At 39.6% G+C, this 13,234-nt stretch overlaps 1 protein-coding gene across 1 annotated transcript in view; it reads left to right on the forward strand.

Moving 5' to 3' along the window:
- Positions 1 to 13,234, forward strand: part of LOC126352433 (eIF-2-alpha kinase GCN2) — a 284,800-nt gene that overhangs the window by 40,775 nt on the left and 230,791 nt on the right. The window lies entirely within an intron of this gene.

Below are 13,234 nucleotides of genomic sequence, written 5' to 3' on the forward strand. Positions count from 1 at the left end.
TTTTCTGAATCTGTGCTGACTGTAAATTTCTGTAAGGTAAACCACAATGTTTGAACATGTTCCAAAATCATACAGAAAAGCTAAGTTAGCGATATGGATCTGTAATTCAGCTGATAACTCACATTTCCTTTCTTGAATGTTGGTGTGAATTGTATGACTTTCCAGTCTGTAGGTACAGATCTTTTGTCGAGCAAGTATTTATGTGTAATTACTAAAGTGTGGAGGTATTTTATTGGCATATTCTGAAAGGAACCTAATTGCTATACAATCTGGAATTTAGACTTGGCTGTATTAAGTGATGAAACCTGCTTTGGTACAGAGAGGATATCTACTTCCAAGTTACTTTCGCTGATTCCTTCGTATTCTTTTGTGAAGGAATTTTGGAAAACCCTCTTTAGTAACTCCAATTTAGTGGCAGTGTCATTTATAACATTATCACTGCTGTCACACATTTCAGGTATTGATAGTGTTTTGCTGCTGGTGTACTTCACATATGAGCAGAATCTCTTTGGAATTTGTGCTAGATTTCGAGACCAAGACTCATTGTGAAAACTGTTAAATTTTGAGCTTCAGTAAAACATCAGCACCTTTGAGATTTTGTGCTCTTTGAAACTTGGTGTGCGTATTTTGTTGCTTCAGCAATGGTGTTCTGACCTATTTTGCATACCATGTTGGACCAGTACCCCCTCTTATTAATTTAATTGGTATGTGTGTCTCGGTTGCCTTCGATACCATTTATTCGACTTTAACCATCTACTGCAGTGATCGCCATTTTGGGATTTGTCTTTGTAATGAGAATTTTGTATTTGTAATTACATTGGCAGCAGTTGTTACTATTTTGCATTGTTGTCTACACCTTTGTCAAGCTTGTGCAATCGTTGTTAGTGTTAAATAAGTGAACTGTACACAATTATTTGTGTGAAGAAAGTAAATTATCTGGTTTACAAGAGATGAACATTTTCAAACCAGCAGAAGGTACAGAGTTACATGAACAATTTCCAGTGCAGGCGTACTGGCATGTTCTGTAATGGTTTTCGAAGATTTATCAGTTGTATATTTCTAAGGCTTATTTTATTTTCCCATAAGGGCTCTCTGAATTTTGATCCCCATTGGGGCTTGTGGCAAATTCTGTGTTTTCTTTCCACCCCAGACATCATGTGTTTCTATAAATCATAAGGGAAATTGAAGACTTTTTGAATGACCCCAATTTCATGGCTTGTTCCAATGAAGAAGGTGAAATGAATGTGAGACCATTGACAGTGTCAAACTCTCTGCAGATTCAACATTGTGATGGTATCATTGCAAATATATTGGAAGATATTCTTCCAGCTGATGTTCCATGTACCATGGAATTTCATAGTAAGGAAGAAAAGAAGGATGAGGAAAATGCAAGGCATCGTGAGAAAAAAATGAGAGGTAAATGTGTCTTCTAATTGAACAACTGAAGATGCAACTTACAGTTAGACCTAACCCATTCTAGCAGAAATTGAATAGCACTAATGCCATTTGGTAGCAGCACTAAAAGGAAAGTATGCAATTGATTGCTTTGTAGAATTTTTTGATGAACAAGTACTGAACGTGATTGCCAGTGAAAGTGTTCATTATGTTCAAAGAAGAATATCTGAATGCATAAAAAGTCGTTAGGTATACTACTATTTACTAGATACCATTCCATTTATATTGGAATGAAGATTAGGACTTAGGCATAAGGTGCTTACAACAGTGTATAAGCTGCAACAGATATCTAGAAATCAAGACCCAATTTCACTTCAATGACAACACACAACTGAACAGAATCCCAGTTGACAAAAGGGGTAAATTTTTCAAACTCTTCCCGTTATGGATTTGCTGAATAACAGTTTCATAAAACTTCAAGTTACTGTGAGTACCTGAGTGTAGATGAGCAAACCGTCCCACATTAAGGACACCATTATCTAAAACAGTTCATCTGCAAGAAACCAGTGAGATTCAGATTCAGGTAGTGGCTCACATACTATACCCATTATCTACTGCCTCAGGAATGGTGATATTCTGCTGCTCCAATTGAGAAGGATGGTGACAAGGACATACCACACTCAATCGTCCACTGCTTGTGATCCTAAAAGTGCAGAATGTTCATTATACCTGAAGGCATCCACTTCACATATTCCAGTTGAACTGGATCCATGATTGAATGAACAATAGGAAAGAAAGAAAATGTGAAATTTGGAAGAAAAATTGCTTTGTAGCTGTGTAGTGCTGGAATGGGAGCAGGGAAGGGGCTAGATGGGTGAGGACAATGACTAACGAAGGTTGAGGCCAGGAGGGTTATGGGAATGGAGGACATATTGCAGGAAGAGTTCTCACTTGCACAGTTCAGAAAAGCTGGTGTTAGTGGACAGAATCCACGTTACAGATTGTGAAGCAGTTATTGAAATGAAGAACGTTTTGGATGGTGTGCTTAGCAACAAGGTGGTTTAGTTGTATCTTGGTTTAGTTTTGTCAGTGTCATTCATGCAGACAGACAGCTTGTTGATTGTCATGCCCATGTAGAATGCAGCACAGTGGTTGCGACTTAGCTTGTAGATCAGATTATTGGTTTCACAGGTAGCCCTGCCTTTGATGGGATAGGTGAGGTCTGTGACCAGATTAGAGTAGGTGGTGGTGGGAGGATGTATGAGACAGGTCTTTCAACCAGGCACTATTACAGGGGTATTAGCCATGAGGCAAGGGTTTGAGAGCAGGGGTTGTGTAAGGATGAATGAAGATACTGTGTAGGTTTGGTGGGTGGTGGAATACCATTGTGGGAGGGGTGGGAAGGATAATGAGTAGGATGTTTCTTATTTCAGAGCACAGCGAGAGGTAGTTGAAACCCTGGTGGAGAATGTAATTCAGTTGCTCAAGTCTTTGGTGGTACCGAGTTATGAGAGAGATGCTCCTCTGTGGACGGACGGTGGGACTTTGGGAGGTGGTGAGTGACTGGAAAGATAAGTACGGGATATCTGTTTTTGTACAAGTTTGGGAGGGTAATTACGGACTGTAAAGCCATCAGTAAGATCCCTGGTGTATTTTGTGGGAGACCACTTGTCACAGCAGATGAAATGGCCACGTGTGGCTAGGCTGTATGGAATGGACTTCTTGGTATGGAATGGGTAGCAGCTGTCGAAGTGGAGATACTGCTGGTGATTGGTAGGTTTGATACGGATGTAGCCATCTTTAAGATGGAGGTCAGTATCTAGAAAGGTGGCATTAGGGATTTTAGTGTAAAGGGAGGTGGCATTAATAATGCTGAGCAGGTTACAATGGTAAAGGAACAGGAACTGTGGAGAGTCGGCGGGGGAAATGGTTGGTGCTACTTGCTGGCAAAGGCTCAACCATTGTTGTTTCAAATCCCAAGGATTACCTGGCAGGAGGACTGCTGCTGTTGCTGCTGCTGCTCTTAGTTTGGCTTCAGTGGCCAGAGACTGGTCATTTGTGGCGTAGTCCAACATCACATTATATTGGCAATATGTTCTGTATTGTGTACAATGTTTACCTGTGATATTGCAAAAAACAAGAATCTGTCTGAACACCAACATTATGTTTTATGCAACAAAATTTTGTGCCTTTTCCACATTTGTTACCCCTTGTCAGAGCTAGAATTTTGTCCATGAAGTGTCCAACATTACCTATGCAGATATCAACTGGTACACTGTCCCTGAACTTTGGCATGGGCCCTCAAGGTTTGTCCATTACTGACAAAGGCAGTAGAGATAATACAACACTTCATCAGAACTCCAACAAACTTTAAGTGATTCACCTTTCTATACAGCAACCACATGTTGACAAGGCAGAATCTAACAAGAGGCCAGTACCATTTCTTGAAGTGGTTCCTGGCTCTATACTGACCTCTCAGTTTGTGGAAAAGATTGACACCCCTCATCCCTTTGTTGTAGAGTTGAACTAAGGTTGGTTGAGGCACGGTTACGTGCTTTTGTTTTGCTTTACACCATGTCTTGCAGGTCCCCTTGGTAAGACAATCATTGATTTGCAGATTTCTTGCTAATGTTACTTGGCTTTTGTAAAGCTATCTTAGCAGCTTAAGATGTTCATCTTCAGGAACATGATAAGATCCATGAGATTCCTTTAAGTCTTTCAGTGGTGCTTCTTAGTCCTGTTTCTCTGGATAGTGACAATGCAGTGAAATTCATACTTGCTTAGTGGTTCCAAGAGTGGCAGAGAGTTGAAATAGTTGTCAACAGAGATGACATAATTAGGAAGAAGAAAATCAAACAATGGAAAATCCAGGATGGAATGTAACAATATTATGAGAAGGGAAGTTGCTACTCACCATGTAGTGTAGATTCTGAGTCATAGATAGGCACAACAAAAGGACTCTCACAATTAAAGCTTTCGGCCATTGAGGCCTTCGTCGACAATAGTACACACACACACACACACACACACACACACACAAAAACCGCGTTCGTGAGCATACTCATGCAAACACAACTCACACACACGACTGCAGTTTCGGGCAATTGCCACTGTGTAGTTTCAGTTGCCTGAGACTACAGTCGGGCGGGTGAGTTGCATTCGCACGCGCGCGCGTTTGTGTGTGTGTGTGTGTGTGTGTGTGTGTGTGTGTGTGTGTGTGTGTGTGTGTGTGGTGTCTACTACTGTTGACTAAGGCCTTAATGGCCTGTGAGAGTCTTTTTGTTGTGCCTGTCTCAACTCAACACCTCCGCTATATGGTGAGTGGCAAGTTTCTTTCTCATAATATTGTACGGACTGAACTTTACAAAATCTGAAGAGAACAAACATCCTAGTTGCTGAACAAGTTGCAGAGACATGATGTTAAGGTGTTTCAAAAGCAGACCAATTTTGCAAGTTTTATTACTTGGATCTGTTGTTGTGTTATCATTGAAATGCAGAAAGTGGTTGATCCCCCCCCCCCCCGCCCCCACCCCTCCTAATACGTGTGCCCCATCTTCAAAAACTTTCTTTCACTGCCATACAGGATCCAGAACCTAGACAGAACCAAAACACAGTCATGAACCTTTCCTCCATTAGCCTTTTGAAAGGCCTCACCTTTTCCCCACTCCCATATTCAATCATGCTGGACTTAAAGGTCTTCTCTCCTTCTTCCACTCCTTGCAGCGGAAACACTTTTTCACCAGCAACCCTACCAATCAGATTCAATCAAAGACCAATGTTGAACCCTGCCCGATTCAGCTCTCTCCATCCAGTGGTGATCCACCCCCACAGCCCCAAATCACCCCCTTTTAACTTTCCAGCATTTCTTAACTGTGAATCTTGCCTCACTATCATTCACCAAATCCCTCAGCATGCAAGCTAACCTTACATCCACAGAAAGAACTGCAATCCACCACCTAAAATCTGATCCCTATTTAATAACCTTACAAGATGACAAAGGCTCGACCAGTGTTGCCGATGTTGTTTGAACTGCAAGGATTACCTGGCAGAAGGACTCCGCCAGTTGTCAGAGTCACCACCTACAAGCACTGCCACAGTGACACCATTCTAGAAATCCAGCAGGATCACCAGTCTCTCCTCAAATCCTTAGCCCCATCCCAGAACCTCGTATCTCTCTTCTCATTCCTACCACTCCTCACACACCTACCTTCTACATGCTTCCTAAAGTCCATAAATCCAACCACCCAGGACACCCCATTGGGGTCCGTTACTGTATCCCCACTGAGAGAATCTCTGCTCTCATAGACCAACACCTTCAGCCTATACTCACAACGTACCCTCCTATAGAAAAGATACCAACCACTTCCTCTACCAACTCTTCAAGATTGCTGTTCGTTTACCACTTGGTGCGTGCTCATCACTGTTGATGCCATCTCCCTTGATGCTAACATCCCTAATGACCATTGTCTAGCTGCTGCTGAACAGTACCTTTCCCAACATCTGATGGATCCCAAACCTACTACCTTCTCCCTCATCACCTTGACCCACTACATGCTCAACCACAATCACTCCTCCCCTGAAGGCATCACCTGCAAACAAATCCGGAATGTGGCATGGGCACCTACCTATACCAACCTGCACATGGGCCTTTTGGAGGAATCCTTCCTAACCACCCAGAATCCCCAACCCCTCACTTGGTTCACATTTATTGATGACATCTTCATGCTATGAATTGAGGGTGAGGACATCCTATCCATATTTCTCCAGAACCTCAACACCTTCTCCCCCATTTGCTTTACCATCCTCCTCAACCCAACAAGCCATTTTTCTCAATGTTGACCTCAATCTCAAAGATGCTACATCAGTACCTCCTTCCATATCAGACATACCAACCTCCAGTAATAACTCCACATCAACAGCTGGCACCCTTTCCATACCAAGTAGTCCTTTCCATACAGCCCAGATACCCATTGGTGTTGCACATGTAGTGACAAACAGTCTCTCTCAAAATGTACCAGTCTCAGTGAGGCCATCACAGACGTTAATTACCCTCCCAACCTTATACAGAAACAGATCTTCCCTGCCTTATCTCTCCAGTCACCTACCACCTCCCAATGTTCCACCGTCTGGTCAGAGAGGAGTATTCCCCTTGTGACTCACAAGTAACACTACTCAAATGCCACTCACAATTCTGATACACTTTGAATAAGTTGTAATTTATATCAAATACAATAGATGTATTTTTTATAGGTACTCATATGGCCATTGAGCTAGTGAAAACCATCCCGAAGAAAACACAGTTGTTATCTTTCTGAGCATATATCGTTGAAACAGCTCGAGATATAACAAAAATGTTGAAACGTAATTTCCATGGTTATTTCAAAATCCTCCTCTCACTTCACAATTTTTGAAATTTTATGTGTTGTAAATCTAATAGTACATTTAACAACAAATTGAACCATATATGATATGATTACGTCCTGAAGTCGCAGTAGTCGGATATAAGTTGAAGTACCACTATATGTGCGCCCTGTCCGCAGTATGGTGTTTGTCATACATGGTGATAGTGATGTTTGCAATTTCATAGTGCAACCATAACGGTTCCTGAAAAATTTGATTGAAACAAGGTCTCACTCTCTGTCAAGTCCAGGAATAATCAGTGTGGAGGTGGCGAGAGGATATTCCCGTTGTTTTGTTGTACTCCCTCCCCTTGTGGACTTTGCTTTATTTGTTTCGTTGTTTGTTTGATTTTGAATATTACATTTCACATCTACTTTGTTATTTTACAGTGTTGCATTATCTTTGATAGTCAGTGCAATAATGAGGGTACATTGTATTATCCATTGCAGAGAGGTGCTGCATACATATACACAATGTGCACCACACAATCTGATTATTGCACAATTTACAGCATTTATCACAATTTTTAAAACAAAAATTAACAGGCAGTTCACTGTTATCAGATTTTTCTAAGATGTATTGCTCTTGAACCACGCATACCTAAACATGTTCACAAATCGAAGTGATGAAAACAGATTATGAATCAAAGATTGAATTTTCATGATATTCTTCCTCAGGTGCATATTTACATCAGAGAACTGTTTTAGGAAATTCTTTCACGGTCTGAATATGTAAACATCAAGAGGCTGAATTGTGCCAGTTCCTGCAGGAATGATCATAATTTTTACAACCTTACTACCTTCGTCTATGTTGTTAAATTTCTTTTCCATTTGTTCTGTTCAGGAACCCAAACACAGATCGTTCACCAACACTAGGTAAGTAAACATCCACGAACCATTTAATTTATCAGGTGTTGAAGCAAATGCACCAATATTATCACTTTTGTACATAGTTCGTAGAACAATGGATCCAAACTGGCCACCTGTTTCCTGCAGGACTAAGAGCAAAGGGGATTGTAAAACACAAATTGCAGGTAGGATTGTTTGAATTGTGTAGCTTAACGAATTCAATGATTGAGCGAAACATTCAATTTTTAGTTTTCCTGCATGTGTCCCCTGTTTAAACACAGATTGTTCCCAATTGTAAACATTGTCCTCTCATAATGATGCAGTATTTGATGTTATGTTTGCCACGAATGCATTAGTGTGTTCAACTATTATTCTGTATTGGGTTTTGAGTAACAAAAATATTAATCTTTTTGGAAATAATTCAATGCCTTACTTTAAAATGGTGAACCCATTTCACAGATGCCATGAATAGGTGGCATGACAGAGTAATTTCACATCTCTTCCTCAAAGCCCATTGTTTCAGATCCAAGATATGAATAGGTAGTGATTTATTGCATTCTTTCTGTAATTGTTGCAATAAGTATTTGGAAATCTGTAATAATTTGTCGCTTCATGTCTCACCCTCAGTGACTTGTTTTTCTCGTCTGTATAGTGATTTTGTATCCTTAACCTTTCTGAAATTATGTTGGACTGTTTTTAAACTCTTATTTCCAAGCCAAAACATAACTGTCTCTTTTTTTATATTCCAAATCAGTTACCATTTTACTCTTCGTACTGTCTTCCACAACATCCTCATAATCCTCTTCAAACACCTCTTTCACAGTGACAGCCTCAGGAAATACAGTGTCGTCGTCATAGGTCAAAGTACTTTATCTGTCTACAAATACATCATTGTCGATGGACTCCTTAATCAGATTCTCTAAATGTTATGCGAATGATATTTCCTTGTCGGTAATGATAGAGTCAACATCGTACTGCGGATGATCGAAGCTTTTGTGTAATAGGTGTAATACATTCTTTGATACATCATTCTGTATTCGGAATTACGTGTATACACTCAGTCTGTTACATTCTCTATATGCTATTCAATTTGAATCCAACACTCAGTCCACAAATTCCGGCTACCTGTTTATAGAAACGATGATCACCAAATGACAGTATCAGCACCTGTACGCATGCAGTTGAAGTTCATGCATACATTATTGCATACCTATCCTACTTTTCAGCCATCCAGCACTTTCTCTTCATCATGTTTCTGTTGAGCAATTTGATGTCCATACCCACCCTGCCACATGACGTGTATTTGTGTAAACCTGAGGCAGCCATGGACTTGCGTACAAACGTCTAGGTCGAGGGCACAGTCGCAATATAGGTCTCAATATACACATGGCCTGAATAAGTCCATATTAATGCCTCCTAAATGCTCATAGTCACTGCAGGCTTTGTAATAATTTATAGACTAGTTTGCTCTTTCCTTAAATACGCTATTCTGACAATCTTTCACAAATATATGGAATAAGGAAACAGAGGTATACGCTGTATGATGCTTTCTGTTGAAACAACCAGCATAATCCAGCCACTTGATGTTAACACAGTCAGACCATGGAAGAATTTTCTAAAACAGCTCTCTGATGTAATCCTACTGTATGCTGTATGGCTTTGATGTAAATTTGCACCTGAGGAATAATATCCTCAAAATTCAATCAGTTTTTATCCCTTCAATTTCTGAACAGGTATTTGTGCTCCAAGAGTGGATACGTCACAAAAAGGCCTTATAAATGTTAACCTCCTTCTAATTATTGCTTTAAACATAGTGATACATGCTGTAAACTGTGCAATAATATTGCAATAATCAGATGTGTGTGGTACACATTGTGTATGTGTGTGCAGCATTTCTTTGCAATGGATAATACAACGTCCACTCATTGTTGCACTGACTATCAAAGATAATGCAACCAAACTAGCTGCTATACAATAACAAAGTAAATGTCAATCATAATATCCAAAACCAAACAGCCAAAGAAATGAAACAAACGAAACAACAAGCAAATAAAACAAAAACTATGAAAAAAAATTGGAATGGCACCTTGCCACCTCCACATTGATAATCCCCAGACTTGACAGAGAGCAAGATGTTATAGTTCAATTAAAACATTGAGGAGCCCATATTTTAATATTGCAGTGTTAAATTGCAAACAAGATTATCACCATGTATGATAAGCATCAAACTGTATACAGAATGCGCATATAGTGGTATATAGGGGTATATATATCTAAGTATTGTGACTTGGGGATGTAACTTTATCATATATCGTTCAATTTGTTGTTAAATGAATTATTAGATTTACTAAACATAAAATTTCAAAAATTGTGAGGTGAGAAGAGGATTTTGAAATATATTAAAATGTTTAAAGATGTGATTGCACCATGGAAATTATGTTTCAACATTTTTGCTATATCTTGAACTGTTTAAACAATATATGCTCAGAAAGATAACAATTGCATTTTCCTCGGGGAGGGTTTTGACCTCTTCAGTGATTGTATGGGCATGTATAAAAAAAAATCTCTCTCATATTTTGACATAGACTACAATTGTATTAGAAGTGTGTTGGAATCGGTGAGTAGGACTTGGGTAGTGTTACTTGTCAGTTCTGTACAGGACTGGAGCAATTGAGTCACATTCTTCACCAGGTTTCAACTACTTCTTGTCATGCCTTGAAATGAGGAGTGTCCTAACCTTCCCAACGAACCTACACTATACCTTCATGCATCCCTACACAAACCCTGCTTCCAACCCCTTGGCTCATGGCTTATATCCCTGTAACAGACCTAGATGCAAGACTTGTCCCAAACGTTCTCCTATCACCATTTACTCCAGTCCAGTCATAAACATCACCTATCCCATCATGGGCAGGGCTACCTGTGAAACTGGTCACGTGATCCACATGCTAAGCTGCAACCACTGTGCTGCGTTCTACGTGGGCCTGATTACCAAGAAGCTTGGTGTCAGCATGAATGGCTACTGACACACTGTGACCAATAAACAGCTGGATCACACAGTTGCTGAACACACTGCCTAATACAACATTCTTCACTTTACATTCTTCACTTTACATTCTTCACTTTACATTCTTCACTTTACATTCTTCACTTTACATTCTTCACTTTACATTCTTCACTTTACATTCTTCACTTTACATTCTTCACTTTACATTCTTCACTTTACATTCTTCACTTTACATTCTTCACTTTACATTCTTCACTTTACATTCTTCACTTTACATTCTTCACTTTACATTCTTCACTTTACATTCTTCACTTCACATTCTTCACTTCACATTCTTCACTTCAATGACTGCTTCACAGAATGTGTCACCTGGATCCTTCCTACCGACACCAGCTTTTCAGAATTGTATGGGTGGGAATTTGCTCTGCAGTTTATTCTACATTTCCGTAACCCTTTTTGGCCTCAACCTTGGTAGTCATTGTCCTTCACCTACGTATCCCCTTCCTTGCTCTCACTCCAGCACTACACAGCCTTCTATTCCACCAGCAGACGAGCAATCTTTTTACTTCCCTCCTTTTTTGATACCCCTCCCCACCTGCCTTCCATCTTGTCTCCCGACTGCACCTAGCAGCCCTATCGTCTCTCCCCCTCATCCCTATATGCTCCCACATGCAGCACTTTCTGTACCCTCCCCATACCCCACTATCCCTCCCTCTCCCTACCCCAACCTCCTCCTTACCCTACTACTCAGTTGGCTTCTGCCATCAAGTGCAGTTGCTCGCAATCTGGCCTCAGCAGCCAGAGACAGTTGTGGTGTGTGTGAGCTGTGTTTGTGTGAATTTGTTTGTGTATGTTGTGTAATTCAGAAGGAGGCCTTCTGGTCGAAATCTTACTTGTTTAGTAGTCTTTTCATTGTGCCTATATGTGATTTAACATCTTCACTATATGGTGAGTAGCAATTTATCCTTTTCATAATATTGTCATTATCCATTCTGGATTTTCCTTTTTTAAATTATAAACAATCACTTAAAGCATATTAGCTTTCTGTTTGTTAAATATTGTGACATATCTATTGTGTTCTCTTAATTGGTGAATGGTGGATATACAGATGGTTGTTTAGCTTGTTGTATTGGCCTGCCATTTCTTCCTCCTGCTGCCATATTGGAAGAAGCTATGTGGTCTCTCTTTTTTTCCTTTAAAATAAAAATAAGAGATTTTCTTATGTTCTGCGACACTTAGAAACAAATTAGAGCTATCAGCAAGAGTAATTGTTGATGTGAAGTAAACTGTTCATTGGGGATACGTAATGAAGAAGTACAGTGTGTGTATTTTCATTATATACCTGAGTTCAAGAAGTTAAAGAGAGGGGAGAGAGAGAGAGTGAATGAGCAAAAAGGTTACTAGCTGTCACAGTCCACACAGACAGAGCAATGATACCATCGATATGGCAGAGAGGTACTCCTTGAGAAATGAATGAGTAGTTGATGGTGTCACCAACAGTGCAAAAACATAAACACAACAAAAACCAGCAAACTAACAGGTACCAGTAGGGATTTTTGGTTGGGTATGGTCTTGTTATTAACGCCTTTAAACGTGTTAAAAACTTTAAAATATCAAACCACATCTAAAAAAACAGGTTGTGGTTTTTTTTTTTTTTTTTTTTTTTTTTTTTTTTTTTTTTTTTTTTATGTGTGAATGTAATATGGCTCAGTAGTAAAGTGCCAGATTATAAATCCATAAATCCAAATGTCTCTGGTTCAATCAATGGTCAATCCTAGGATTTTCGTGGGTCACTTATTACTTCTTTTGGCAGTGTTTGTTGTTGCGAAAAATGCCAAGGTGCACTGTGGTCCGGAATCTACTGTAGGTCCTACTGTAACTGGCTATGTAACTCTGTTGAAAGGTCGGAGAAAGACTGACATACCATCCCCTACCGGACCATGTCTGGTAACGGACAGTGGCATTCCAAAAAAATCTTTAGTATTTTCAGACAAGAGCGTTCAAAACAGAATAGAGTACCATAATTTTTAGAGGATTAAACTTCTACTCATTGATAACCATTGTTTTTCAGTTCTGCTCATAAAAGAGATACTGTCTTGGATTGTAGCCATTTTGCATAATATTTCACCTTTGTCCATTATAATTTGAACAGAAAACAGTAGCCTCCTTCAGAGAAAGCTTTCAGAATGAGTAAAAATAAACATCTCATTAAGAACGTTTGTTTTGTTGACAGGTCCGTAATAGCTATTAGCATTAATCTAATAACGCATAAGGAAAATGCTGTACTGTGATTATTTTGTTATCCAAGTTCTGCTATTTGCTTGTTATGTCTGGAAATGAAACTTGGGATCCTGTAGGCTTATGAAGCTCTCAGACTATTCTACTGTACTATGTTGCATTTCTTTGTAGGAGTCACAAGCAAATTGTACATTAGTGTACTGGACAATAAGGAACAGAAAACATTTTCAATACTAGTAATATTATGTAGTGTGTGCCTGTTTGACATCATTGATCAGCCTTTTTCTTCTTAATGCTTCAGGCCACTGTTTCTGAACTTCCAGTTTGCGAAACTGAGCTTTCTTTC

The sequence above is a fragment of the Schistocerca gregaria genome, chromosome 1 (assembly GCF_023897955.1).
Source record: "Schistocerca gregaria isolate iqSchGreg1 chromosome 1, iqSchGreg1.2, whole genome shotgun sequence".
NCBI lineage: Eukaryota > Metazoa > Arthropoda > Insecta > Orthoptera > Acrididae > Schistocerca > Schistocerca gregaria.